General features: G+C 55.4%; 11 non-coding genes across 11 annotated transcripts; all 11 read left to right on the top strand.

Annotated features, from left to right (window-relative positions):
- Positions 1–93, top strand: LOC137757901 (small nucleolar RNA SNORD116). The gene has a single exon (XR_011072580.1). It is a non-coding gene; the product is annotated as a small nucleolar RNA SNORD116 (small nucleolar RNA).
- Positions 94–2725: 2632 nt separating this feature from the next.
- LOC137757878 (small nucleolar RNA SNORD116) lies at positions 2726–2818 on the top strand. The gene has a single exon (XR_011072560.1). It is a non-coding gene; the product is annotated as a small nucleolar RNA SNORD116 (small nucleolar RNA).
- A 2684-nt stretch (positions 2819–5502) lies between these two features.
- Positions 5503–5595, top strand: LOC137757900 (small nucleolar RNA SNORD116). The gene has a single exon (XR_011072579.1). It is a non-coding gene; the product is annotated as a small nucleolar RNA SNORD116 (small nucleolar RNA).
- Positions 5596–8227: 2632 nt separating this feature from the next.
- Positions 8228–8320, top strand: LOC137757947 (small nucleolar RNA SNORD116). The gene has a single exon (XR_011072623.1). It is a non-coding gene; the product is annotated as a small nucleolar RNA SNORD116 (small nucleolar RNA).
- Positions 8321–11005: 2685 nt separating this feature from the next.
- On the top strand, positions 11006–11098 carry LOC137757891 (small nucleolar RNA SNORD116). The gene has a single exon (XR_011072572.1). It is a non-coding gene; the product is annotated as a small nucleolar RNA SNORD116 (small nucleolar RNA).
- A 2634-nt stretch (positions 11099–13732) lies between these two features.
- LOC137757897 (small nucleolar RNA SNORD116) lies at positions 13733–13825 on the top strand. The gene has a single exon (XR_011072576.1). It is a non-coding gene; the product is annotated as a small nucleolar RNA SNORD116 (small nucleolar RNA).
- A 2682-nt stretch (positions 13826–16507) lies between these two features.
- On the top strand, positions 16508–16600 carry LOC137757880 (small nucleolar RNA SNORD116). Its single transcript, XR_011072561.1, has one exon. It is a non-coding gene; the product is annotated as a small nucleolar RNA SNORD116 (small nucleolar RNA).
- Positions 16601–19232: 2632 nt separating this feature from the next.
- On the top strand, positions 19233–19325 carry LOC137757887 (small nucleolar RNA SNORD116). Its single transcript, XR_011072568.1, has one exon. It is a non-coding gene; the product is annotated as a small nucleolar RNA SNORD116 (small nucleolar RNA).
- A 2650-nt stretch (positions 19326–21975) lies between these two features.
- Positions 21976–22068, top strand: LOC137757946 (small nucleolar RNA SNORD116). The gene has a single exon (XR_011072622.1). It is a non-coding gene; the product is annotated as a small nucleolar RNA SNORD116 (small nucleolar RNA).
- Positions 22069–24753: 2685 nt separating this feature from the next.
- LOC137757868 (small nucleolar RNA SNORD116) lies at positions 24754–24846 on the top strand. Its single transcript, XR_011072550.1, has one exon. It is a non-coding gene; the product is annotated as a small nucleolar RNA SNORD116 (small nucleolar RNA).
- A 2633-nt stretch (positions 24847–27479) lies between these two features.
- On the top strand, positions 27480–27572 carry LOC137757892 (small nucleolar RNA SNORD116). The gene has a single exon (XR_011072573.1). It is a non-coding gene; the product is annotated as a small nucleolar RNA SNORD116 (small nucleolar RNA).

Below are 27572 nucleotides of genomic sequence, written 5' to 3'. Positions count from 1 at the left end.
GGATCGATGATGACACCCTTGTATGCATTCCTTGGAAAATCTGAACAAAATGAGTGAGAAAGCTCTACGGTCTCCTCATCGCAACTGAGGTCCAGCACGTTTCTCTCGGGGGTAGGGGACAGTTAGGAGTGAGGGCCAACATCCCCTGCTGACATGCATGCCAACACCACTAAGGGCTCTAGCATTGGAGGGGCTCCTGTCTGAGGGTCGACCGTGTCTGCCCATAAGCTGGGTCATCTATGAATCCGCGGTCCCTGCTAAAAGGCCGTGAGGGAATGCAAGGGGGCAGGCTCTCCTGCTAGTCTTCAGAGTCGGAGTGTGTGCTGGTGTGGGCCCAGTGAGCTTTCACTTGGAGAAGTGTGTTTTGACCAGGATCACGCTTTGTGCATGCCGCTTCAGTGGTTGATTTTGGAAGCCAAAATGAGCAAGGTTCCCTGGTTGGAGCCTGGAGCCTCAGGCCAGGCCTGTGGCCCTCTCTGTTGTTGTGTTTGGTGCGGTGAGGTTCTTGAGTGCCCGGTGGGGCTGGAGCAGTGGGCGGGGGTGGGATGGAGTTTGGTGATGGCGGAAGGGGGCTGATGGATTAGGCCTCGCTGCTGCCCCTGAAGCTGCCAGCACACTGTTGGCGCTAAGTGGATCATCGTGGAGTGGGGTGAGGATCGAGTGCTGCATTTAAGCCTGCGTAGTGGCTGCTGCCCTGGAGAGAAAGGTAAGGTATGATGAGGACAGGTCCTGTGTGATGTCGTGGGATGGGCTGTCATCATTGGGTTGCAGGCGCTGGCCTCGGCTTCCCAAGGATGTGTCTTGTTCGTGATGGCCTGGCATCAGCTGCCTATGGTGGGGATGGCTTTGGCAGTTCATGAGGATGCAATGAGGTAGGTTACCTGTGAAGATTTGCAATCCCGTTTCCAGAGGAGTGACTCCCCACGGGTGTCTTGTGGGACATAGAGAAGACGGACATGCTGAGGCATCTGTGCCGGCCTTCTTGGGGGTAGGTGAGTTATGCAAACAAGCCCTTTGGTCGCTCTTTTCCCACTTTTGGGAATGTGCAACGCGATAGTGTTTCTGCCGGAGGGCATGATGCGGCCGGCCCGTGTGGCATGCAGGCCTTTCGAATAGCCAGAGCTTTATCCAGAGCAGTCCGTTGGCGGGGCAGAGAAGGGGGCACTGTTGCCATCCCTGGTGCGCTGCCAAGGCCAGCCACTCTTCCCTTTCAGGCTTCCAAGTCCCCTCACATGGCAGAGGTCTTCCGCTGCAAGTCTGTCTGTGGTCCTCGGGGACCACGCCTTTGATCACTCTGAGTTCCTCAGTGGTGTCACTGTGGCAGTGGAGAATTTCCAGGATGCATCAGGTGGGATCAGCATCTTCAAAGCAGACAGGCTTGCGGTCTGTCTTCCCTGGTGTTCCTTGTTCCCGTGTTCGGAAAATGTCTGTGTCTTCCAGTAGGGACGCGTCGCCCTGCTGGCTGGAGTAGGGCACGTTGGACGAGGCTGTTGAGCGTTTGAGCGGTTCCTTAGGGGTCAGGGCCGCGAACCTTGCAGGATGGGAGCTGCCTGAGACATGGCCGGGAAGGTGGCCTAGTTTCCGCTGTGGGGTTCCAACATGGGTCATGGCTGCTGAAGCCCTCTGCTTCCTGTGGTGGGCATTCCCACGGGTCAAAGGAAAGTGATTAGGCCTAGTTGGCAAGAAGTTGCACTTTGTTCGATGTTCTTTAGCCCCTTGAGTGGTTTCAGGCTGCATCTTGCCAGTAGAATGCTGTAGGTCGGTGTCGGCTCACCCATGGGAGTTCCCTTGCTTCCAAAAGTGCTGGGAGTGACCCCAAGTGCACATCAGATGTGCTGGTAGCTGGCAGGTTCTCGAGTTGCACGTAGATGTCACACCCACGGCCAGGAGGCAGGTCTCGTCCAGTCTTTGTGCTCTGGTCAGAAGGCGTGGCTGTGGGAGAGAGGGAGCCCCTGGAGCATTTCTACAGCCCCTGGGGGTTAAAGTTTGCATGCGGCCTCTGGAAGCTGACAGGGGGCTTTCTCCTTTCAGTTGTGGGCCTAGACATTGTGTTGTGTATACACTATGGCGTTTGCTGTTGGACGCCTCTTCAGAGGGCAACAGGGACACACAGAGACCAAGACGCGTAGTCAGCGGTACACAGAGAAACCCACAAGAGCGACAGCGTGCGCAGTCACGGTCACACGCGTGAACACAGAAATACAGCCTCTCAAACGCCGGCCAATTTATGTGCCTAACTTCCTGCAGTCATACTATCAGACATGCAGTCAGTTCTCGGTAAGGGATAGAGGTCCTTGGGAAGCAGTTTCAGAGCTCAAGCCCAGGTAAATGTTTGTATGGATCATGTCCTCTGAGGAAACAAGTCCACTTCCCAGGTGCAGTTGCTGGGCAAGCCTCGCCGTTGGCAAATACAAGAAGATCTTCGTGTGCTCTGACGACTGGAGGTGCTAAGAAGAACTGGAAAAAGTGAGGCGGGGCCATGTTCCCGAGCATGGTCGCGGATAACTCAGGACGGTAGGTATTCAACCACCGCAAGATGTGCCATTAGATATTAGGTTTTCCTCAGATGGGCCCAATGGCTGCAAGAGTGGCTTGATTGTTCGTCTTGTTGAGTGGCCTGAGGGCTGTGGATTCTCCAGGCTTTTGGGGCACCCCAGGCTCATGGCTCCCCTGCAGAGCCCCGCACACTGCCCGGTTGTGTTCTGCACCATCCCAGCATGTGCTTGGATCGAGGATGACACCCTTGTATGCATTCCTTGGAAACTCTGAACAAAATGGGTGAGAACACTCTATCGTCTCCTTATCGAAACTGAGGTTCAGCACGTTTCCTCTCTCGGGTGTAGGGGACTGTTAGGAGTGAAGTCCAGTGTCCCCTGCCGACATGCACGCAAACACCACCAAGGACTCCAGTAGTGGAGGGGCTCCTGTCTGAGTGTCGACCGTGTCTGCCCATAAGCTGGCTTATCTGTGTATCCCGGGTCCCTGCTGAAAGGCGGTTGAAGGAATGCAAGGGGGCAGGCTCTCTTGCTGGTCTTAAGAGTCGGGGTGTGTGCCGGTCTAGGCCCAGTGTGCTTGCAGTTGGATAGGTGTGTTTTGGCCAGGATCACGCTTCGTGCATGCCATTTCTTGTGTTGATTTTGGAAGCCAAAATGAGCAAGCGTCCCTGGTTGGTTGCTGGAGCCTGAGGCCAGGCCTGTGGCCCTCCCTGTCCTTTCTTTTTGCACAGTGAGGTTTTTGAGTCCCTAGTGAGGCTGGAGAAGTGGGCGGGGTTGGGCTCGGGTTGGGCGTCGGCGGAAGGGGCTGATGGATTAGGCCACACTGCTGCCCATGGCTGCTCCTCTACTTTAACACCCAGCACAGTGTTGGTGCCAAGTGGGGCATCGTGGAGTGGGGTGAGGATCGAGTGCTGCATTTAAACCTGCGTGGTGGCTGATGGCCTGGACAGGAAGGTGAGGGATGATGAGGACATGTCCTTTGTGAGGTCGTGGAATAGGCTGTCATAATTGGGTTGCAGGTGCTGGCCTCGGCTTCCCAAGGATGCGTCATGTTCGTGATGGGCTGGCATCAGCTGCCTATGGAGGGGGTGGCTTTGGCAGTTCAAGTGCATGAGGTGAGGTAGGTAACCTGTGTAGAGTTGTGATCCCATTGCCGGAGGAATGACACCCAAAGGGTGTCTTGCGGGACGTAGAGAAGATTGACATTGTGAGGCGTCTGTCCCGTCCTCCTTGGAGGTAGTTGAGTTATGGAACATCCCTATTGGCTGCTTTCTTCCCTTGTTTGGGAATGTGCAAAGCGAAAGTGTCTCTCCCGGGGGGGCATGACACCGCCAGCCAGTTTTGCATGCAGGCCTTTCGAACAGCCTGAGGTTGATCTGCAGCAGTCCGTGGACGGGGCAGAGATGGGGGCACTGTTGCGAAGCCAGGTGTGCTGTCGTGGACAACCACTGTGCCCTTTCAAGCTTCCAGGTCCCCTCGTGTGGCAGAGGTCTTCCGTTGAAAGTCTGTCTGTGGTCCTCAGGAACAGTGCATTTGATCGCTGTGAGTTCCTCGGTAGTGTCGCTGTAGCAGTGGAGAATTGCCAGGATGCATGGGGTGGTGTGGGCCTCATCAAAGCAGACAGGCTTGCGGTCTGTCTTCCCTGGTGTTCAGTGTCCCCGTGTCGCATAATGTCTGTGGCTTCCAATAGGGTCGAGTCGCCCTGCATGCAGGAGGAGGGCACTTAGGAAGAGGCTGTGTATCGTTTGAGCGTTTTCTCAGTGGTCAGGGCCACCAACCCTGCCAGTTGGAAACTTGCCGATACGTGGGCGAGGAGGTGGCCTAATTTCTGCTCTGGTGTTCCAACCTGTGTCATGGTTGCTGAAGCCCAACACTTCCCATTGTGGACATTCCCACGGGGTCATGGAAAGTGATTTGTTCTAGTTGGTGTGAAGACGCACTTGGTCCGCTGTTCCTTAGCCCCTTGAGAAGTGCCGGGCTGCATCTTGCCTGTAGGCAACTGCAGGTCGCAGTCAGCCCGCCCATGGGAGGTTCCCTTGCTTCCGGGAGTGCTGGGAGTGACCCCAAGGGCACATCAGATGTGCTGGTAGGTGGCAGGGTCTCCAGGTCCACATAGATGTGACAGACACGGCCGGGAGGCAGGTCTCGTCCAGTCTTTGTGCTTTGCTCACAAGGCGTGGCTGTGAGAGTGCGGGAGTCTGTGGGCTATTTCAACAGTCCCTGGGGGTCAAAGTTCGCATGTGGCCTCTTGAAGCTGACAGGGGTCTTTCTCCTTTCAGTTGGGGGTCCATCCAGGATGGTGTGTATAAACTATGGCGTTTACTGTTGGAGGCGCCTGCAGAGGGCCACAGGGACACCCAGAGACCAAGACACGTATTCAGCGGCACACACCGGAACCCACGAGTGCATCTTCGTGCGCAGTCACAGTCACACACGCCCACACGCGTGAGTACACACATACAGCGTCTCACACACCGGCCAACATACATGCCTAACTTCCTCCAGTCGTGCTGTGAGACACGCAATCCGTTTTCGGTAAGGAATAGTGGTACTTGGGAAGCAGGTTCCGGGCTCACACGCAGGTAAGTTTTCACAAGAATCGTTCTCTGAGGACTGTGGTGCAATTCAGAAGCCGCATGATTTCTGTCCACTTCTCAGGTGCAGTTGCAGGGTAAGGCTGGCTGTCGGCAAAAACAAGAAGACCTTCGTGTTGTCTGATGACTGGATGTGCTAAGGGGAACTGGAAAAAGTGGAGCAGGCGCACGTTGCTGAGCGTGGCTGGGGATAACTCAGGACAGTAGCATTCACGCATACTAAGATGTGCCATTGGATATTAGGTTTTCCTCAGATGGGTCCAATGGCTGCAAGAGTGGATTGATTGTTGGTCTTGCTGAGTGGCCTGAGGACTGTGGATTCCCCAGGCTGTTGGAGTACTTCTGGCTCATGGCTCCTCTGCAGAGCCCCACGGCCTGCCCGTTTGTGTTCTGCAGCGTCCCAGCATGTGCTTGGATCGATGATGACACCCTTGTATGCATTCCTTGGAAAATCTGAACAAAATGAGTGAGAAAGCTCTACGGTCTCCTCATCGCAACTGAGGTCCAGCACGTTTCTCTCGGGGGTAGGGGACAGTTAGGAGTGAGGGCCAACATCCCCTGCTGACATGCATGCCAACACCACTAAGGGCTCTAGCATTGGAGGGGCTCCTGTCTGAGGGTCGACCGTGTCTGCCCATAAGCTGGGTCATCTATGAATCCGCGATCCCTGCTAAAAGGCCGTGAGGGAATGCAAGGGGGCAGGCTCTCCTGCTAGTCTTCAGAGTCGGAGTGTGTGCTGGTGTGGGCCCAGTGAGCTTTCACTTGGAGAAGTGTGTTTTGACCAGGATCACGCTTTGTGCATGCCGCTTCAGTGGTTGATTTTGGAAGCCAAAATGAGCAAGGTTCCCTGGTTGGAGCCTGGAGCCTCAGGCCAGGCCTGTGGCCCTCTCTGTTGTTGTGTTTGGTGCGGTGAGGTTCTTGAGTGCCCGGTGGGGCTGGAGCAGTGGGCGGGGGTGGGATGGAGTTTGGTGATGGCGGAAGGGGGCTGATGGATTAGGCCTCGCTGCTGCCCCTGAAGCTGCCAGCACACTGTTGGCGCTAAGTGGATCATCGTGGAGTGGGGTGAGGATCGAGTGCTGCATTTAAGCCTGCGTAGTGGCTGCTGCCCTGGAGAGAAAGGTAAGGTATGATGAGGACAGGTCCTGTGTGATGTCGTGGGATGGGCTGTCATCATTGGGTTGCAGGCGCTGGCCTCGGCTTCCCAAGGATGTGTCTTGTTCGTGATGGCCTGGCATCAGCTGCCTATGGTGGGGATGGCTTTGGCAGTTCATGAGGATGCAATGAGGTAGGTTACCTGTGAAGATTTGCAATCCCGTTTCCAGAGGAGTGACTCCCCACGGGTGTCTTGTGGGACATAGAGAAGACGGACATGCTGAGGCATCTGTGCCGGCCTTCTTGGGGGTAGGTGAGTTATGCAAACAAGCCCTTTGGTCGCTCTTTTCCCACTTTTGGGAATGTGCAACGCGATAGTGTTTCTGCCGGAGGGCATGATGCGGCCGGCCCGTGTGGCATGCAGGCCTTTCGAATAGCCAGAGCTTTATCCAGAGCAGTCCGTTGGCGGGGCAGAGAAGGGGGCACTGTTGCCATCCCTGGTGCGCTGCCAAGGCCAGCCACTCTTCCCTTTCAGGCTTCCAAGTCCCCTCACATGGCAGAGGTCTTCCGCTGCAAGTCTGTCTGTGGTCCTCGGGGACCACGCCTTTGATCACTCTGAGTTCCTCAGTGGTGTCACTGTGGCAGTGGAGAATTTCCAGGATGCATCAGGTGGGATCAGCATCTTCAAAGCAGACAGGCTTGCGGTCTGTCTTCCCTGGTGTTCCTTGTTCCCGTGTTCGGAAAATGTCTGTGTCTTCCAGTAGGGACGCGTCGCCCTGCTGGCTGGAGTAGGGCACGTTGGACGAGGCTGTTGAGCGTTTGAGCGGTTCCTTAGGGGTCAGGGCCGCGAACCTTGCAGGATGGGAGCTGCCTGAGACATGGCCGGGAAGGTGGCCTAGTTTCCGCTGTGGGGTTCCAACATGGGTCATGGCTGCTGAAGCCCTCTGCTTCCTGTGGTGGGCATTCCCACGGGTCAAAGGAAAGTGATTAGGCCTAGTTGGCAAGAAGTTGCACTTTGTTCGATGTTCTTTAGCCCCTTGAGTGGTTTCAGGCTGCATCTTGCCAGTAGAATGCTGTAGGTCGGTGTCGGCTCACCCATGGGAGTTCCCTTGCTTCCAAAAGTGCTGGGAGTGACCCCAAGTGCACATCAGATGTGCTGGTAGCTGGCAGGTTCTCGAGTTGCACGTAGATGTCACACCCACGGCCAGGAGGCAGGTCTCGTCCAGTCTTTGTGCTCTGGTCAGAAGGCGTGGCTGTGGGAGAGAGGGAGCCCCTGGAGCATTTCTACAGCCCCTGGGGGTTAAAGTTTGCATGCGGCCTCTGGAAGCTGACAGGGGGCTTTCTCCTTTCAGTTGTGGGCCTAGACATTGTGTTGTGTATACACTATGGCGTTTGCTGTTGGACGCCTCTTCAGAGGGCAACAGGGACACACAGAGACCAAGACGCGTAGTCAGCGGTACACAGAGAAACCCACAAGAGCGACAGCGTGCGCAGTCACGGTCACACGCGTGAACACAGAAATACAGCCTCTCAAACGCCGGCCAATTTATGTGCCTAACTTCCTGCAGTCATACTATCAGACATGCAGTCAGTTCTCGGTAAGGGATAGAGGTCCTTGGGAAGCAGTTTCAGAGCTCAAGCCCAGGTAAATGTTTGTATGGATCATGTCCTCTGAGGAAACAAGTCCACTTCCCAGGTGCAGTTGCTGGGCAAGCCTCGCCGTTGGCAAATACAAGAAGATCTTCGTGTGCTCTGACGACTGGAGGTGCTAAGAAGAACTGGAAAAAGTGAGGCGGGGCCATGTTCCCGAGCATGGTCGCGGATAACTCAGGACGGTAGGTATTCAACCACCGCAAGATGTGCCATTAGATATTAGGTTTTCCTCAGATGGGCCCAATGGCTGCAAGAGTGGCTTGATTGTTCGTCTTGTTGAGTGGCCTGAGGGCTGTGGATTCTCCAGGCTTTTGGGGCACCCCAGGCTCATGGCTCCCCTGCAGAGCCCCGCACACTGCCCGGTTGTGTTCTGCACCATCCCAGCATGTGCTTGGATCGATGATGACACCCTTGTATGCATTCCTTGGAAACTCTGAACAAAATGGGTGAGAACACTCTATCGTCTCCTTATCGAAACTGAGGTTCAGCACGTTTCCTCTCTCAGGTGTAGGGGACTGTTAGGAGTGAAGTCCAGTGTCCCCTGCCGACATGCACGCAAACACCACCAAGGACTCCAGTAGTGGAGGGGCTCCTGTCTGAGTGTCGACCGTGTCTGCGCATAAGCTGGCTTATCTGTGTATCCCGGGTCCCTGCTGAAAGGCGGTTGAAGGAATGCAAGGGGGCAGGCTCTCTTGCTGGTCTTAAGAGTCGGGGTGTGTGCCGGTCTAGGCCCAGTGTGCTTGCAGTTGGATAGGTGTGTTTTGGCCAGGATCACGCTTCGTGCATGCCATTTCTTGTGTTGATTTTGGAAGCCAAAATGAGCAAGCGTCCCTGGTTGGTTGCTGGAGCCTGAGGCCAGGCCTGTGGCCCTCCCTGTCCTTTCTTTTTGCACAGTGAGGTTTTTGAGTCCCTAGTGAGGCTGGAGAAGTGGGCGGGGTTGGGCTCGGGTTGGGCGTCGGCGGAAGGGGCTGATGGATTAGGCCACACTGCTGCCCATGGCTGCTCCTCTACTTTAACACCCAGCACAGTGTTGGTGCCAAGTGGGGCATCGTGGAGTGGGGTGAGGATGGAGTGCTGCATTTAAACCTGCGTGGTGGCTGATGGCCTGGACAGGAAGGTGAGGGATGATGAGGACATGTCCTTTGTGAGGTCGTGGAATAGGCTGTCATAATTGGGTTGCAGGTGCTGGCCTCGGCTTCCCAAGGATGCGTCATGTTCGTGATGGGCTGGCATCAGCTGCCTATGGAGGGGGTGGCTTTGGCAGTTCAAGTGCATGAGGTGAGGTAGGTAACCTGTGTAGAGTTGTGATCCCATTGCCGGAGGAATGACACCCAAAGGGTGTCTTGCGGGACGTAGAGAAGATTGACATTGTGAGGCGTCTGTCCCGTCCTCCTTGGAGGTAGTTGAGTTATGGAACATCCCTATTGGCTGCTTTCTTCCCTTGTTTGGGAATGTGCAAAGCGAAAGTGTCTCTCCCGGGGGGGCATGACACCGCCAGCCAGTTTTGCATGCAGGCCTTTCGAACAGCCTGAGGTTGATCTGCAGCAGTCCGTGGACGGGGCAGAGATGGGGGCACTGTTGCGAAGCCAGGTGTGCTGTCGTGGACAACCACTGTGCCCTTTCAAGCTTCCAGGTCCCCTCGTGTGGCAGAGGTCTTCCGTTGAAAGTCTGTCTGTGGTCCTCAGGAACAGTGCATTTGATCGCTGTGAGTTCCTCGGTAGTGTCGCTGTAGCAGTGGAGAATTGCCAGGATGCATGGGGTGGTGTGGGCCTCATCAAAGCAGACAGGCTTGCGGTCTGTCTTCCCTGGTGTTCAGTGTCCCCGTGTCGCATAATGTCTGTGGCTTCCAATAGGGTCGAGTCGCCCTGCATGCAGGAGGAGGGCACTTAGGAAGAGGCTGTGTATCGTTTGAGCGTTTTCTCAGTGGTCAGGGCCACCAACCCTGCCAGTTGGAAACTTGCCGATACGTGGGCGAGGAGGTGGCCTAATTTCTGCTCTGGTGTTCCAACCTGTGTCATGGTTGCTGAAGCCCAACACTTCCCATTGTGGACATTCCCACGGGGTCATGGAAAGTGATTTGTTCTAGTTGGTGTGAAGACGCACTTGGTCCGCTGTTCCTTAGCCCCTTGAGAAGTGCCGGGCTGCATCTTGCCTGTAGGCAACTGCAGGTCGCAGTCAGCCCGCCCATGGGAGGTTCCCTTGCTTCCGGGAGTGCTGGGAGTGACCCCAAGGGCACATCAGATGTGCTGGTAGGTGGCAGGGTCTCCAGGTCCACATAGATGTGACAGACACGGCCGGGAGGCAGGTCTCGTCCAGTCTTTGTGCTTTGCTCACAAGGCGTGGCTGTGAGAGTGCGGGAGTCTGTGGGCTATTTCAACAGTCCCTGGGGGTCAAAGTTCGCATGTGGCCTCTTGAAGCTGACAGGGGTCTTTCTCCTTTCAGTTGGGGGTCCATCCAGGATGGTGTGTATAAACTATGGCGTTTACTGTTGGAGGCGCCTGCAGAGGGCCACAGGGACACCCAGAGACCAAGACGCGTATTCAGCGGCACACACCGGAACCCACGAGTGCATCTTCGTGCGCAGTCACAGTCACACACGCCCACACGCGTGAGTACACACATACAGCGTCTCACACACCGGCCAACATACATGCCTAACTTCCTCCAGTCGTGCTGTGAGACACGCAATCCGTTTTCGGTAAGGAATAGTGGTACTTGGGAAGCAGGTTCTGGGCTCACACGCAAGTAAGTTTTCACAAGAATCGTTCTCTGAGGACTGTGGTGCAATTCAGAAGCCTGCATGATTTCTGTCCACTTCTCAGGTGCAGTTGCAGGGTAAGTCTGGCCGTCGGCAACAACAAGAAGACCTTCGTGTTGTCTGATGACTGGATGTGCTAAGGGGAACTGGAAAAAGTGGAGCAGGCGCACGTTGCTGAGCGTGGCTGGGGATAACTCAGGACAGTAGCATTCACGCATACTAAGATGTGCCATTGGATATTAGGTTTTCCTCAAGTGGGTCCAATGGCTGCAAAAGTGGATTGATTTTTGGTCTTGCTGAGTGGCCTGAGGACTGTGGATTCCCCAGGCTGTTGGAGTACTTCTGGCTCATGGCTCCTCTGCAGAGCCCCACGGCCTGCCCGTTTGTGTTCTGCAGCGTCCCAGCATGTGCTTGGATCGATGATGACACCCTTGTATGCATTCCTTGGAAAATCTGAACAAAATGAGTGAGAAAGCTCTACGGTCTCCTCATCGCAACTGAGGTCCAGCAGGTTTCCTCTCGGGGGTAGGGGACAGTTAGGAGTGAGGGCCAACATCCCCTGCTGACATGCATGCCAACACCACTAAGGGCTCTAGCATTGGAGGGGCTCCTGTCAGAGGGTCGACCATGTCTGCCCATAAGCTGGGTCATCTATGAATCCGCGGTCCCTACTAAAAGGCCGTGACGGAATGCAAGGGGGCAGGCTCTCCTGCTAGTCTTCAGAGTCGGAGTGTGTGCTGGTGTGGGCCCAGTGAGCTTTCAGCTTGGAGAAGTGTGTTTTGACCAGGATCACGCTTTGTGCATGCCGTTTCGGTGGTTGATTTTGGAAGCCAAAATGAGCAAGGTTCCCTGGTTGGAGCCTGGAGCCTCAGGCCAGGCCTGTGGCCCTCTCTGTTGTTGTGTTTGGTGCGGTGAGGTTCTTGAGTGCCCGGTGGGGCTGGAGCAGTGGGCGGGGGTGGGATGGAGTTTGGTGATGGCGGAAGGGGGCTGATGGATTAGGCCTCGCTGCTGCCCCTGAAGCTGCCAGCACACTGTTGGCGCTAAGTGGATCATCGTGGAGTGGGGTGAGGATCGAGTGCTGCATTTAAGCCTGCGTAGTGGCTGCTGCCCTGGAGAGAAAGTTAAGGTATGATGAGGACAGGTCCTGTGTGATGTCGTGGGATGGGCTGTCATCATTGGGTTTCAGGCGCTGGCCTCGGCTTCCCAAGGATGTGTCTTGTTCGTGATGGCCTGGCATCAGCTGCCTATGGTGGGGATGGTTTTGGCAGTTCATGAGGATGCAGTGAGGTAGGTTACCTGTGAAGAGTTGCAATCCCGTTTCCAGAGGAGTGACTCCCCACGGGTGTCTTGCGGGACATAGAGAAGACGGACATGCTGAGGCATCTGTGCCGGCCTTCTTGGGGGTAGGTGAGTTATGCAAACAAGCCCTTTGGTCACTCTTTTCCCACTTTTGGGAATGTGCAACGCGATAGTGTTTCTGCCGGAGGGCATGACGCGGCCGGCCCGTGTGGCATGCAGGCCTTTCGAATAGCCAGAGCTTTATCCAGAGCAGTCCGTTGGCGGGGCAGAGAAGGGGGCACTGTTGCCATCCCTGGTGCGCTGCCAAGGCCAGCCACTCTTCCCTTTCAGGCTTCCATGTCCCCTCACATGGCAGAGGTCTTCCGTTGCAAGTCTGTCTGTGGTCCTCGGGGACCACGCCTCTGATCACTCTGAGTTCCTCAATGGTGTCACTGTGGCAGTGGAGAATTTCCAGGATGCATCAGGTGGGATCAGCATCTTCAAAGCAGACAGGCTTGCGGTCTGTCTTCCCTGGTGTTCCTTGTTCCCGTGTTCGGAAGATGTCTGTGGCTTCCAGTACGGACGCATCGCACTGCTGGCTGGAGTAAGGCACGTTGGACGAGGCTGTTGAGCGTTTGAGCGGTTCCTTAGGGATCAGGGCCGCAAAACTTGCAGGATGGGAGCTGCCTGAGACATGGCCGGGAAGGTGGCCTAGTTTCCGCTGTGAGGTTCCAACATGGGTCATGGCTGCTGAAGCCCACTGCTTCCTGTGGTGGGCATTCCCACGGGTCAAAGGAAAGTGATTAGGCCTAGTTGGCAAGAAGTTGCACTTTGTTCGATGTTCTTTAGCCCCTTGAGGGGTTTCAGGCTGCATCTTGCCAGTAGAATGCTGTAGGTCGGTGTCGGCTCACCCATGGGAGTTCCCTTGCTTCCGAAAGTGCTGGGAGTGACCCCAAGTGCACATCAGATGTGCTGGTAGCTGGCAGGTTCTCGAGTTGCACGTAGATGTCACACCCACGGCCCGGAAGCAGGTCTCGTCCTGTGTTTGTGCTCTGGTCAGAAGCTGTGGCTGTGGGAGAGCGGGAGCCCGTGGAGCATTTCAACAGCCCTTGGGGGTTAAAGTTTGCATGCGGCCTCTGGAAGCTGACAGGGGGCTTTCTCCTTTCAGTTGTGGGTCTAGACAGGGTGTTGTGTAGAAACTATGGCGTTTATTGTTGGACGCCTCTTCACAGGGCTACAGGGACACACAGAGACCAAGACGCGTAGTCAGCGGTACACAGAGAAACCCACAAGAGCGTCTGCGTGCGCAGTCACAGTCACACGCGTGAACACAGAAATACAGCCTCTCACAAGCCGGCCAATGTATGTGCCTAACTTCCTGCAGTCGTACTATCAGACATGCAGTCAGTTCTCGGTAAGGGATAGAGGTCCTTGGGAAGCAGTTTCAGAGCTCAAGCCCAGGTAAATGTTTGTATGGATCATGTCCTCTGAGGACACCAGTCCACTTCCCAGGTGCAGTTGCTGGGCAAGCCTCGCGGTCGGCAAAAACAAGAAGATCTTCGTGTGCTCTGATGACTGGAGGTGCTAAGAAGAACTGGAAAAAGTGAGGCGACGCCATGTTCCCGAGCATGGTCGCTGATAACTCAGGACGGTAGGTATTCAACCACCGCAAGATATGCCATTAGATATTAGGTTTCCCTCAGATGGGCCCAATGGCTGCAAGAGTGGCTTGATTGTTCGTCTTGTTGAGTGGCCTGAGGGCTGTGGATTCTCCAGGCTTTTGGGGTACCCCAGGCTCATGGCTCCCCTGCAGAGCCCCGCACACTGCCCGGTTGTGTTCTGCACCATCCCAGCATGTGCTTGGATCGAGGATGACACTCTTGTATGCATTCCTTGGAAACTCTGTACAAAATGGGTGAGAACACTCTATCGTCTCCTTATCGAAGCTGAGGTTCAGCACGTTTCCTCTCTCGGGTGTAGGGGACTGTTAGGAGTGAAGTCCAGTGTCCCCTGCCGACATGCACGCAAACACCACCAAGGACTCCAGTAGTGGAGGGGCTCCTGTCTGAGGTTCGACCGTGTCTGCGCATAAGCTGGCTTATCTGTGTATCCCGGGTCCCTGCTGAAAGGCGGTGGAAGGAATGCAAGGGGGCAGGCTCTCTTGCTGGTCTTAAGAGTCGGGGTGTGTGCCGGTCTAGGCCCAGTGTGCTTGCAGTTGGATAGGTGTGTTTTGGCCAGGATCACGCTTCGTGCATGCCGTTTCGTGTGTTGATTTTGGAAGCCAAAAGGAGCAAGCGTCCCTGGTTGGTTGCTGGAGCCTGAGGCCAGGTCTGTGGCCCTCCCTGTCCTTGCGTTTTGCACAGTGAGGTTTTTGAGTCCCTAGTGAGCCTGGAGAAGTGGGCGGGGTTGGGCTCGGAGTGGGCGTCAGCTGAAGGGGCTGATGGATTAGGCCACACTGCTGCCCTTGTCTGCTCCTCTACTTTAACACCCAGCACAGTGTTGCTGCCAAGTGGGGCATCGTGGAGTGTGGTGAGGATCGAGTGCTGCATTTAAAACTGCATGGTCGCTGATGGCCTGGATAGGAAGGTAAGGGATGATGAGGACATGTCCTTTGTGAGGTCGTGGAATAGGCTGTCATAATTTGGTTGCAGGTGCTGGCCTCGGCTTTCCAAGTCTGCGTCATGTTCGTGATGGTCTGGCATCAGCAGCCTATCGAGGGGGTGCCTTTGGCAGTTCAAGTGCATGAGGTGAGGTAGGTAACCTGTGTAGAGTTGTGATCCCATTGCCGGAGGAATGACACCCAAAGGGTGTCTTGCGGGACGTAGAGAAGATTGACATTGTGAGGCGTCTGTGCCGTCCTCCTTGGAGGTAGTTGAGTTATGGAACATCCCTATTGGCTGCTTTCTTCCCTTGTTTGGGAATGTGCAAAGCGAAAGTGTCTCTCCCGGGGGTGCATGTCATGCCAGCGAGTTTGGCATGCAGGCCTTTCGAACAGCCTGAGGTTGATCTGCAGCAGTCCATGGGCGGGGCAGAGATGGGGGCACTGTTGCAAAGCCAGGTGTGCTGTCGTGGACAACCACTGTGCCCTTTCAAGCTTCCAGGTCCCCTCGTGTGGCAGAGGTCTTCCGTTGAAAGTCTGTCTGTGGTCCTCAGGAACAGTGCATGTGATTGCTGTGAGTTCCTCAGTAGTGTCGCTGTAGCAGTGGAGAATTGCCAGGATGCATGGGGTGGTGTGGGCCTCATCAAAGCAGACAGGCTTCCGGTCTGTCTTCCCTGGTGTTCAGTGTCCCCGTGTCGCATGATGTCTGTGGCTTCCGATAGGGTCGAGTCGCCCTGCATGCAGGAGGAGGGCACTTAGGAAGAGGCTGTGTATCGTTTGAGCGTTTTCTCAGTGGTCAGGGCCACCAACCCTGCCAGTTGGAAACTTGCCGATACGTGGGCGGGGAGGTGGCCTAATTTCTGCTCTGGTGTTCCAACCTGTGTCATGGTTGCTGAAGCCCAACACTTCCCATTGTGGACATTCCCACGGGGTCATGGAAAGTGATTTGTTCTAGTTGGTGTGAAGACGCACTTGGTCCGCTGTTCCTTAGCCCCTTGAGAAGTGCCGGGCTGCATCTTGCCTGTAGGCAACTGCAGGTCGCAGTCAGCCCACCCACGGGAGGTTCCCTTGCTTCCGGGAGTGCTGGGAGTGACCCCAAGGGCACATCAGATGTGCTGGTAGGTGGCAGGGTCTCCAGGTCCACATAGATGTGACAGACACGGCCGGGAGGCAGGTCTCGTCCAGTCTTTGTGCTTTGCTCACAAGGCGTGGCTGTGAGAGTGCGGGAGTCTGTGGGCTATTTCAACAGTCCCTGGGGTCAAAGTTCGCATGTAGCCTCTTGAAGCTGACAGGGGACTTTCTCCTTTCAGTTGGGGGTCCATCCAGGATGGTGTGTATAAACTATGGCGTTTACTGTTGGAGGCGCCTGCAGAGGGCCACAGGGACACCCAGAGACCAAGACGCGTATTCAGCGGCACACACCGGAACCCACGAGTGCATCTTCGTGCGCAGTCACAGTCACACACGCCCACACGCGTGAGTACACACATACAGCGTCTCACACACCGGCCAACATACATGCCTAACTTCCTCCAGTCGTGCTGTGAGACACGCAATCCGTTTTCGGTAAGGAATAGTGGTACTTGGGAAGCAGGTTCCGGGCTCACACGCAGGTAAGTTTTCACAAGAATCGTTCTCTGAGGACTGTGGTGCAATTCAGAAGCCGCATGATTTCTGTCAACTTCTCAGGTGCAGTTGCAGGGTAAGGCTGGCCGTCGGCAAAAACAAGAAGACCTTCGTGTTGTCTGATGACTGGATATGCTAAGGGGAACTGGAAAAAGTAGAGCAGGCGCACGTTGCTGAGCGTGGCTGGGGATAACTCAGGACAGTAGCATTCACGCATACTAAGATGTGCCATTGGATATTAGGTTTTCCTCAGATGGGTCCAATGGCTGAAAGAGTGGATTGATTGTTGGTCTTGCTGAGTGGCCTGAGGACTGTGGATTCCCCAGGCTGTTGGAGTACTTCTGGCTCATGGCTCCTCTGCAGAGCCCCACGGCCTGCCCGTTTGTGTTCTGCAGCGTCCCAGCATGTGCTTGGATCGATGATGACACCCTTGTATGCATTCCTTGGAAAATCTGAACAAAATGAGTGAGAAAGCTCTACGGTCTCCTCATCGCAACTGAGGTCCAGCACGTTTCTCTCGGGGGTCGGGGACAGTTAGGAGTGAGGGCCAACATCCCCTGCTGACATGCATGCCAACACCACTAAGGGCTCTAGCATTGGAGGGGCTCCTGTCTGAGGGTCGACCGTGTCTGCCCATAAGCTGGGTCATCTATGAATCCGCGGTCCCTGCTAAAAGGCCGTGAGGGAATGCAAGGGGGCAGGCTCTCCTGCTAGTCTTCAGAGTCGGAGTGTGTGCTGGTGTGGGCCCAGTGAGCTTTCACTTGGAGAAGTGTGTTTTGACCAGGATCACGCTTTGTGCATGCCGCTTCGGTTGTTGATTTTGGAAGCCAAAATGAGCAAGGTTCCCTGGTTGGAGCCTGGAGCCTCAGGCCAGGCCTGTGGCCCTCTCTGTTGTTGTGTTTGGTGCGGTGAGGTTCTTGAGTGCCCGGTGGGGCTGGAGCAGTGGGCGGGGGTGGGATGGAGTTTGGTGATGGCGGAAGGGGGCTGATGGATTAGGCCTCGCTGCTGCCCCTGAAGCTGCCAGCACACTGTTGGCGCTAAGTGGATCATCGTGGAGTGGGGTGAGGATCGAGTGCTGCATTTAAGCCTGCGTAGTTGCTGCTGCCCTGGAGAGAAAGGTAAGGTATCATGAGGACAGGTCCTGTGTGATGTCGTGGGATGGGCTGTCATCATTGGGTTGCAGGCGCTGGCCTCGGCTTCCCAAGGATGTGTCTTGTTCGTGATGGCCTGGCATCAGCTGCCTATGGTGGGGATGGCTTTGGCAGTTCATGAGGATGCAGTGAGGTAGGTTACCTGTGAAGATTTGCAATCCCGTTTCCAGAGGAGTGACTCCCCACGGGTGTCTTGCGGGACATAGAGAAGACGAACATGCTGAGGCATCTGTGCCGGCCTTCTTGGGGGTAGGTGAGTTATGCAAACAAGCCCTTTGGTCGCTCTTTTCCCACTTTTGGGAATGTGCAACGCGATAGTGTTTCTGCCGGAGGGCATGATGCGGCCGGCCCGTGTGGCATGCAGGCCTTTCGAATAGCCAGAGCTTTATCCAGAGCAGTCCGTTGGCGGGGCAGAGAAGGGGGCACTGTTGCCATCCCTGGTGCGCTGCCAAGGCCAGCCACTCTTCCCTTTCAGGCTTCCAAGTCCCCTCACATGGCAGAGGTCTTCCGTTGCAAGTCTGTCTGTGGTCCTAAGGGACCACGACTTTGATCACTCTGAGTTCCTCAGTGGTGTCACTGTGGCAGTGGAGAATTTCCAGGATGCATCAGGTGGGATCAGCATCTTCAAAGCAGACAGGCTTGCGGTCTGTCTTCCCTGGTGTTCCTTGTTCCCGTGTTCGGAAGATGTCTGTGGCTTCCAGTAGGGACGCGTCGCCCTGCTGGCTGGAGTAGGGCACGTTGGACGAGGCTGTTGAGCGTTTGAACGGTTCCTTAGGGGTCAGGGCCGCGAACCTTGCAGGATGGGAGCTGCCTGAGACATGGCCGGGAAGGTGGCCTAGTTTCCGCTGTGGGGTTCCAACATGGGTCATGGATTCTGAAGCCCACTGCTTCCTGTGGTGGGCATTCCCACCGGTCAAAGGAAAGTGATTAGGCCTAGTTGGCAAGAAGTTGCACTTTGTTCGATGTTCTTTAGCCCCTTGAGGGGTTTCAGGCTGCATCTTGCCAGTAGAATGCTGTAGGTCGGTGTCGGCTCACCCATGGGAGTTCCCTTGCTTCCGAAAGTGCTGGGAGTGACCCCAAGTGCACATCAGATGTGCTGGTAGCTGGCAGGTTCTCGAGTTGCACGTAGATGTCACATCCATGGCCGGGAGGCAGGTCTCGTCCAGTCTTTGTGCTCTGGTCAGAAGGCGTGGCTGTGGGAGAGAGGGAGCCCGTGGAGCATTTCTACAGCCCCTGGGGGTTAAAGTTTGCATGCGGCCTCTGGAAGCTGACAGGGGGCTTTCTCCTTTCAGTTGTGGGCCTAGACATTGTGTTGTGTATACACTATGGCGTTTGCTGTTGGACGCCTCTTCACAGGGCAATAGGGACACACAGAGACCAAGACGCGTAGTCAGCGGTACACAGAGAAACCCACAAGAGCGACTGCGTGCGCAGTCACAGTCACACGCGTGAACACAGAAATACAGCCTCTCACAAGCCGGCCAATGTATGTGCCTAACTTCCTGCAGTCGTACTATCAGACATGCAGTCAGTTCTCGGTAAGGGATAGAGGTCCTTGGGAAGCAGTTTCAGAGCTCAAGCCCAGGTAAATGTTTGTATGGATCATGTCCTCTGAGGACACCAGTCCACTTCCCAGGTGCAGTTGCTGGGCAAGCCTCGCGGTCGGCAAAAACAAGAAGATCTTCGTGTGCTCTGATGACTGGAGGTGCTAAGAAGAACTGGAAAAAGTGAGGCGACGCCATGTTCCCGAGCATGGTCGCTGATAACTCAGGACGGTAGGTATTCAACCACCGCAAGATATGCCATTAGATATTAGGTTTCCCTCAGATGGGCCCAATGGCTGCAAGAGTGGCTTGATTGTTCGTCTTGTTGAGTGGCCTGAGGGCTGTGGATTCTCCAGGCTTTTGGGGTACCCCAGGCTCATGGCTCCCCTGCAGAGCCCCGCACACTGACCGGTTGTGTTCTGCACCATCCCAGCATGTGCTTGGATCGAGGATGACAACCTTGTATGCATTCCTTGGAAACTCTGAACAAAATGGGTGAGAACACTCTATCGTCTCCTTATCGAAGCTGAGGTTCAGCACGTTTCCTCTCTCGGGTGTAGGGGACTGTTAGGAGTGAAGTCCAGTGTCCCCTGCCGACATGCACGCAAACACCACCAAGGACTCCAGTAGTGGAGGGGCTCCTGTCTGAGGATCGACCGTGTCTGCGCATAAGCTGGCTTATCTGTGTATCCCGGGTCCCTGCTGAAAGGCGGTGGAAGGAATACAAGGGGGCAGGCTATCTTGCTGGTCTTAAGAGTCGGGGTGTGTGCCGGTCTAGGCCCAGTGTGCTTGCAGTTGGATAGGTGTGTTTTGGCCAGGATCACGCTTCGTGCATGCCGTTTCGTGTGTTGATTTTGGAAGCCAAAATGAGCAAGCGTCCCTGGTTGGTTGCTGGAGCCTGAGACCAGGCCTGTGGCACTCCCTGTCCTTGCGTTTTGCACAGAGAGGTTTTTGAGTCCCTAGCGATTCTGGAGAAGTGGGCGGGGTTGGGCTCGGGTTGGGCGTCGGAGAAAGGGGCTGATGGATTAGGCCACACTGCTGCCCTTGTCTGCTCCTCTACTTTAACACCCAGCACAGTGTTGGTGCCAAGTGGGGCATCGTGGAGTGGGGTGAGGATCGAGTGGGGCATTTAAACCTGCGTGGTCGCTGATGGCCTGGACCGGAAGGTGAGGGATGATGAGGACATGTCCTTTGTGAGGTCGTGGAATAGGCTGTCATAATTGGGTTGCAGGTGCTGGCCTCGGCTTCCCAAGGATGCGTCATGTTCGTGATGGGCTGGCATCAGCTGCCTATGGAGGGGGTGTCTTTGGCAGTTCAAGTGCATAAGGTGAGGTAGGTAACCTGTGTAGAGTTGTGATCCCATTGCCGGAGGAATGACACCCAAAGGGTGTCTTGCGGGACGTAGAGAATATTGACATTGTGAGGCGTCTGTTCCGTCCTCCTTGGAGGTAGTTGAGTTATGGAACATCCCTATTGGCTGCTTTCTTCCCTTGTTTGGGAATGTGCAAAGCGAAAGTGTCTCTCCCGGGGGTGCATGTCACTGCCAGCCAGTTTTGCATGCAGGCCTTTCGAACAGCCTGAGGTTGATCTGCAGCAGTCCGTGGGCAGGGCAGAGATGGGGGCACTGTTGCGAAGCCAGGTGTGCTGTCGTGGACAACCACTGTGCCCATTCAAGCTTCCAGGTCCCCTCGTGTGGCAGAGGTCTTCCGTTGAAAGTCTGTCTGTGGTCCTCAGGAACAGTGCATTTGATCGCTGTGAGTTCCTCAGTAGTGTCGCTGTAGCAATGGAGAATTGCCAGGATGCATGTGGTGGTGTGGGACTCATCAAAGCAGACAGGCTTGCGGTCTGTCTTCCCTGGTGTTCAGTGTCCCCGTGTCTCATGATGTCTGTGGCTTCCAATAGGGTCGAGTCGCCCTGCATGCAGGAGGAGGGCACTTACGAAGAGGCTGTGTATCGTTTGAGCGTTTTCTCAGTGGTCAGGGCCACCAACCCTGCCAGTTGGAAACTTGCCGATACGTGGGCGAGGAGGTGGCCTAATTTCTGCTCTGGCGTTCCAACCTGTGTCATGGTTGCTGAAGCCCAACACTTCCCATTGTGGACATTCCCACGGGGTCATGGAAAGTGATTTGGTCTAGTTGGTGAGAAGACGCACTTGGTCCGCAGTTCCTTAGCCCCTTGAGAAGTGCCGGGCTGCATCCTGCCTGTAGGCAACTGCAGGTCGCTGTCAGACTGCCCATGAGAGGTTCCCTTGCTTCCGGGAGTGCTGGGAGTGACCCCAAGGGCACATCAGATGTGCTGGTAGCTGGCAGGTTCTCGATTTGCACGTAGATATCACACCCACGGCCGGGAGGCAGGTCTCGTCCAGTCTTTGTGCTCTGGTCAGAAGTCGTGGCTGTGGGAGAGCGGGAGACCGTGGAGCATTTCAACAGCCCCTGGGGGTTAAAGTTTGCATGCGGCCTCTGGAAGCTGACAGGGGGCTTTCTCCTTTCAGTTGTGGGTCTAGACAGGGTGTTGTGTATACACTATGGCGTTTGCTGTTGGACGCCTCTTCACAGGGCAACAGGGACACACAGAGACCAAGACGCGTAGTCAGCGGTACACAGAGAAACCCACAAGAGCGTCTGCATGCGCAGTCACAGTCACACGCGTGAACACAGAAATACAGCCTCTCACACGCCGGCCAATGTATGTGCCTAACTTCCTGCAGTCGTACTATCAGACATGCAGTCAGTTCTCGGTAAGGGATAGAGGTCCTTGGGAAGCAGTTTCAGAGCTCAAGCCCAGGTAAATGTTTGTATGGATCATGTCTTCTGAGGAAACAAGTCCACTTCCCAGGTGCAGTTGCTGGGCAAGCCTCGCCGTTGGCAAATACAAGAAGATCTTCGTGTGCTCTGATGACTGGAGGTCCTAAGAAGAACTGGAAAAAGTGAGGCGGGGCCATGTTCCCGAGCATGGTCGCGGATAACTCAGGACGGTAGGTATTCAACCACCGCAAGATGTGCCATTAGATATTAGGTTTTCCTCAGATGGGCCCAATGGCTGCAAGAGTGGCTTGATTGTTCGTCTTGTTGAGTGGCCTGAGGGCTGTGGATTCTCCAGGCTTTTGGGGTACCCCAGGCTCATGGCTCCCCTGCAGAGCCCCGCACACTGACCGGTTGTGTTCTGCACCATCCCAGCATGTGCTTGGATCGATGATGACACCCTTGTATGCATTCCTTGGAAACTCTGAACAAAATGGGTGAGAACACTCTATCGTCTCCTTATCGAAACTGAGGTTCAGCACGTTTCCTCTCTCGGGTGTAGGGGACTGTTAGGACTGAAGGCCAGTGTCCCCTGCCGACATGCACGCAAACACCACCAAGGACTCCAGTAGTGGAGGGGCTCCTGTCTGAGTGTCGACCGTGTCGGCGCATAAGCTGGCTAATCTGTGTATCCCGGGTCCCTGCTGAAAGGCGGTTGAAGGAATGCAAGGGGGCAGGCTCTCTTGCTGGTCTTAAGGGTCGGGGTGTGTGCCGTTCTAGGCCCAGTGTGCTTGCAGTTGGATAGGTGTGTTTTGGCCAGGATCACGCTTCATGCATGCCGTTTCGTGTGTTGATTTTGGAAGCCAAAATGAGCAAGCGTCCCTGGTTGGTTGCTGGAGCCTGAGGCCAGGCCTGTGGCCCTCCCTGTCCTTTCTTTTTGCACAGTGAGGTTTTTGAGTCCCTAGTGAGGCTGGAGAAGTGGGCGGGGTTGGGCTCGGGTTGGGCGTCGGCGGAAGGGGCTGATGGATTAGGCCACACTGCTGCCCATGGCTGCTCCTCTACTTTAACACCCAGCACAGTGTTGGTGCCAAGTGGGGCATCGTGGAGTGGGGTGAGGATGGAGTGCTGCATTTAAACCTGCGTGGTGGCTGATGGCCTGGACAGGAAGGTGAGGGATGATGAGGACATGTCCTTTGTGAGGTCGTGGAATAGGCTGTCATAATTGGGTTGCAGGTGCTGGCCTCGGCTTCCCAAGGATGCGTCATGTTCGTGATGGGCTGGCATCAGCTGCCTATGGAGGTGTTGGCTTTGGCAGTTCAAGTGCATGAGGTGAGGTAGGTAACCTGTGTAGAGTTGTGATCCCATTGCCGGAGGAATGACACCCAAAGGGTGTCTTGCGGGACGTAGAGAAGATTGACATTGTGAGGCGTCTGTCCCGTCCTCCTTGGAGGTAGTTGAGTTATGGAACATCCCTATTGGCTGCTTTCTTCCCTTGTTTGGGAATGTGCAAAGCGAAAGTGTCTCTCCCGGGGGGGCATAACACCGCCAGCCAGTTTTGCATGCAGGCCTTTCGAACAGCCTGAGGTTGATCTGCAGCAGTCCGTGGGCGGGGCAGAGATGGGGGCACTGTTGCAAAGCCAGGTGTGCTGTCGTGGACAACCACTGTGCCCTTTCAAGCTTCCAGGTCCCCTCGTGTGGCAGAGGTCTTCCGTTGAAAGTCTGTCTGTGGTCCTCAGGAACAGTGCATTTGATCGCTGTGAGTTCCTCGGTAGTGTCGCTGTAGCAGTGGAGAATTGCCAGGATGCATGGGGTGGTGTGGGCCTCATCAAAGCAGACAGGCTTGCCGTCTGTCTTCCCTGGTGTTCAGTGTCCCCGTGTCGCATAATGTCTGTGGATTCCAATAGGGTCGAGTCGCCCTGCATGCAGGAGGAGGGCACTTAGGAAGAGGCTGTGTATCGTTTGAGCGTTTTCTCAGTGGTCAGGGCCACCAACCCTGCCAGTTGGAAACTTGCCGATACGTGGGCGAGGAGGTGGCCTAATTTCTGCTCTGGTGTTCCAACCTGTGTCATGGTTGCTGAAGCCCAACACTTCCCATTGTGGACATTCCCACGGGGTCATGGAAAGTGATTTGTTCTAGTTGGTGTGAAGACGCACTTGGTCCGCTGTTCCTTAGCCCCTTGAGAAGTGCCGGGCTGCATCTTGCCTGTAGGCAACTGCAGGTCGCAGTCAGCCCGCCCATGGGAGGTTCCCTTGCTTCCGGGAGTGCTGGGAGTGACCCCAAGGGCACATCAGATGTGCTGGTAGGTGGCGGGGTCTCCAGGTCCACATAGATGTGACAGACACGGCCGGGAGGCAGGTCTCGTCCAGTCTTTGTGCTTTGCTCACAAGGCGTGGCTGTGAGAGTGCGGGAGTCTGTGGGCTATTTCAACAGTCCCTGGGGGTCAAAGTTCGCATGTGGCCTCTTGAAGCTGACAGGGGTCTTTCTCCTTTCAGTTGGGGGTCCATCCAGGATGGTGTGTATAAACTATGGCGTTTACTGTTGGAGGCGTCTGCAGAGGGCCACAGGGACACCCAGAGACCAAGACGCGTATTCAGCGGCACACACCGGAACCCACGAGTGCATCTTCGTGCGCAGTCACAGTCACACACGCCCACACGCGTGAGTACACACATACAGCGTCTCACACACCGGCCAACATACATGCCTAACTTCCTCCAGTCGTGCTGTGAGACACGCAATCCGTTTTCGGTAAGGAATAGTGGAACTTGGGAAGCAGGTTCCAGGCTCACACGCAGGTAAGTTTTCACAAGAATCGTGCTCTGAGGACTGTGGTGCAATTCAGAAGCCTGCATGATTTCTGTCCACTTCTCAGGTGCAGTTGCAGGGTAAGTCTGGCCGTCGGCAAAGACAAGAAGACCTTCGTGTTGTCTGATGACTGGATGTGCTAAGGGGAACTGGAAAAAGTGGAGCAGGCGCACGTTGCTGAGCGTGGCTGGGGATAACTCAGGACAGTAGCATTCACGCATACTAAGATGTGCCATTGGATATTAGGTTTTCCTCAAGTGGGTCCAATGGCTGCAAGAGTGGATTGATTGTTGGTCTTGCTGAGTGGCCTGAGGACTGTGGATTCCCCAGGCTGTTGGAGTACTTCTGGCTCATGGCTCCTCTGCAGAGCCCCACGGCCTGCCCGTTTGTGTTCTGCAGCGTCCCAGCATGTGCTTGGATCGATGATGACACCCTTGTATGCATTCCTTGGAAAATCTGAACAAAATGAGTGAGAAAGCTCTACGGTCTCCTCATCGCAACTGAGGTCCAGCAGGTTTCCTCTCGGGGGTAGGGGACAGTTAGGAGTGAGGGCCAACATCCCCTGCTGACATGCATGCCAACACCACTAAGGGCTCTAGCATTGGAGGGGCTCCTGTCTGAGGGTCGACCGTGTCTGCCAATAAGCTGGGTCATCTATGAATCCGCGGTCCCTGCTAAAAGGCCGTGAGGGAATGCAAGGGGGCAGGCTCTCCTGCTAGTCTTCAGAGTCGGAGTGTGTGCTGGTGTGGGCCCAGTGAGCTTTCACTTGGAGAAGTGTGTTTTGACCAGGATCACGCTTTGTGCATGCCGCTTCGGTGGTTGATTTTGGAAGCCAAAATGAGCAAGGTTCCCTGGTTGGAGCCTGGAGCCTCAGGCCAGGCCTGTGGCCCTCTCTGTTGTTGTGTTTGGTGCGGTGAGGTTCTTGAGTGCCCGGTGGGGCTGGAGCAGGTGGAGGGGGTGGGATGGAGTTTGGTGATGGCGGAAGGGGGCTGATGGATTAGGCCTCACTGCTGCCCCTGAAGCTTCCAGCACACTGTTGGCGCTAAGTGGATCATCGTGGAGTGGGGTGAGGATCGAGTGCTGCATTTAAGCCTGCGTAGTGGCTGCTGCCCTGGAGAGAAAGTTAAGGTATGATGAGGACAGGTCCTGTGTGATGTCGTGGGATGGGCTGTCATCATTGGGTTTCAGGCGCTGGCCTCGGCTTCCCAAGGATGTGTCTTGTTCGTGATGGCCTGGCATCAGCTGCCTATGGTGGGGATGGCTTTGGCAGTTCATGAGGATGCAGTGAGGTAGGTTACCTGTGAAGAGTTGCAATCCCGTTTCCAGAGGAGTGACTCCCCACGGGTGTCTTGCGGGACATAGAGAAGACGGACATGCTGAGGCATCTGTGCCGGCCTTCTTGGGGGTAGGTGAGTTATGCAAACAAGCCCTTTGGTCACTCTTTTCCCACTTTTGGGAATGTGCAACGCGATAGTGTTTCTGCCGGAGGGCATGACGCGGCCGGCCCGTGTGGCATGCAGGCCTTTCGAATAGCCAGAGCTTTATCCAGAGCAGTCCGTTGGCGGGGCAGAGAAGGGGGCACTGTTGCCATCCCTGGTGCGCTGCCAAGGCCAGCCACTCTTCCCTTTCAGGCTTCCAAGTCCCCTCACATGGCAGAGGTCTTCCGTTGCAAGTCTGTCTGTGGTCCTCGGGGACCACGCCTCTGATCACTCTGAGTTCCTCAATGGTGTCACTGTGGCAGTGGAGAATTTCCAGGATGCATCAGGTGGGATCAGCATCTTCAAAGCAGACAGGCTTGCGGTCTGTCTTCCCTGGTGTTCCTTGTTCCCGTGTTCGGAAGATGTCTGTGGCTTCCACTACGGACGCGTCGCACTGCTGGCTGGAGTAAGGCACGTTGGACGAGGCTGTTGAGCGTTTGAGCGGTTCCTTAGGGATCAGGGCCGCGAAACTTGCAGGATGGGAGCTGCCTGAGACATGGCCGGGAAGGTGGCCTAGTTTCCGCTGTGAGGTTCCAACATGGGTCATGGCTGCTGAAGCCCACTGCTTCCTGTGGTGGGCATTCCCACGGGTCAAAGGAAAGTGATTAGGCCTAGTTGGCAAGAAGTTGCACTTTGTTCGATGTTCTTTAGCCCCTTGAGGGGTTTCAGGCTGCATCTTGCCAGTAGAATGCTGTAGGTCGGTGTCGGCTCACCCATGGGAGTTCCCTTGCTTCCGAAAGTGCTGGGAGTGACCCCAAGTGCACATCAGATGTGCTGGTAGCTGGCAGGTTCTCGAGTTGCACGTAGATGTCACACCCACGGCCCGGAAGCAGGTCTCGTCCAGTGTTTGTGCTCTGGTCAGAAGCTGTGGCTGTGGGAGAGCGGGAGCCCGTGGAGCATTTCAACAGCCCTTGGGGGTTAAAGTTTGCATGCGGCCTCTGGAAGCTGACAGGGGGCTTTCTCCTTTCAGTTGTGGGTCTAGACAGGGTGTTGTGTAGAAACTATGGCGTTTATTGTTGGACGCCTCTTCACAGGGCTACAGGGACACACAGAGACCAAGACGCGTAGTCAGCGGTACACAGAGAAACCCACAAGAGCGTCTGCGTGCGCAGTCACAGTCACACGCGTGAACACAGAAATACAGCCTCTCACAAGCCGGCCAATGTATGTGCCTAACTTCCTGCAGTCGTACTATCAGACATGCAGTCAGTTCTCGGTAAGGGATAGAGGTCCTTGGGAAGCAGTTTCAGAGCTCAAGCCCAGGTAAATGTTTGTATGGATCATGTCCTCTGAGGACACCAGTCCACTTCCCAGGTGCAGTTGCTGGGCAAGCCTCGCGGTCGGCAAAAACAAGAAGATCATCGTGTGCTCTGACGACTGGAGGTGCTAAGAAGAACTGGAAAAAGTGAGGCGGGGCCATGTTCCCGAGCACGGTCGCTGATAACTCAGGACGGTAGGTATTCAACCACCGCAAGATATGCCATTAGATATTAGGTTTCCCTCAGATGGGCCCAATGGCTGCAAGAGTGGCTTGATTGTTCGTCTTGTTGAGTGGCCTGAGGGCTGTGGATTCTCCAGGCTTTTGGGGTACCCCAGGCTCATGGCTCCCCTGCAGAGCCCCGCACACTGCCCGGTTGTGTTCTGCACCATCCCAGCATGTGCTTGGATCGAGGATGACACTCTTGTATGCATTCCTTGGAAACTCTGTACAAAATGGGTGAGAACACTCTATCGTCTCCTTATCGAAACTGAGGTTC

Source organism: Eschrichtius robustus, unplaced genomic scaffold (assembly GCF_028021215.1).
Source record: "Eschrichtius robustus isolate mEscRob2 unplaced genomic scaffold, mEscRob2.pri scaffold_538, whole genome shotgun sequence".
Classification (NCBI taxonomy): Eukaryota; Metazoa; Chordata; class Mammalia; order Artiodactyla; family Eschrichtiidae; genus Eschrichtius; species Eschrichtius robustus.
Note: the sequence above shows the minus strand (reverse complement) of the source record. Positions and strands in the feature narration are given on the sequence as shown.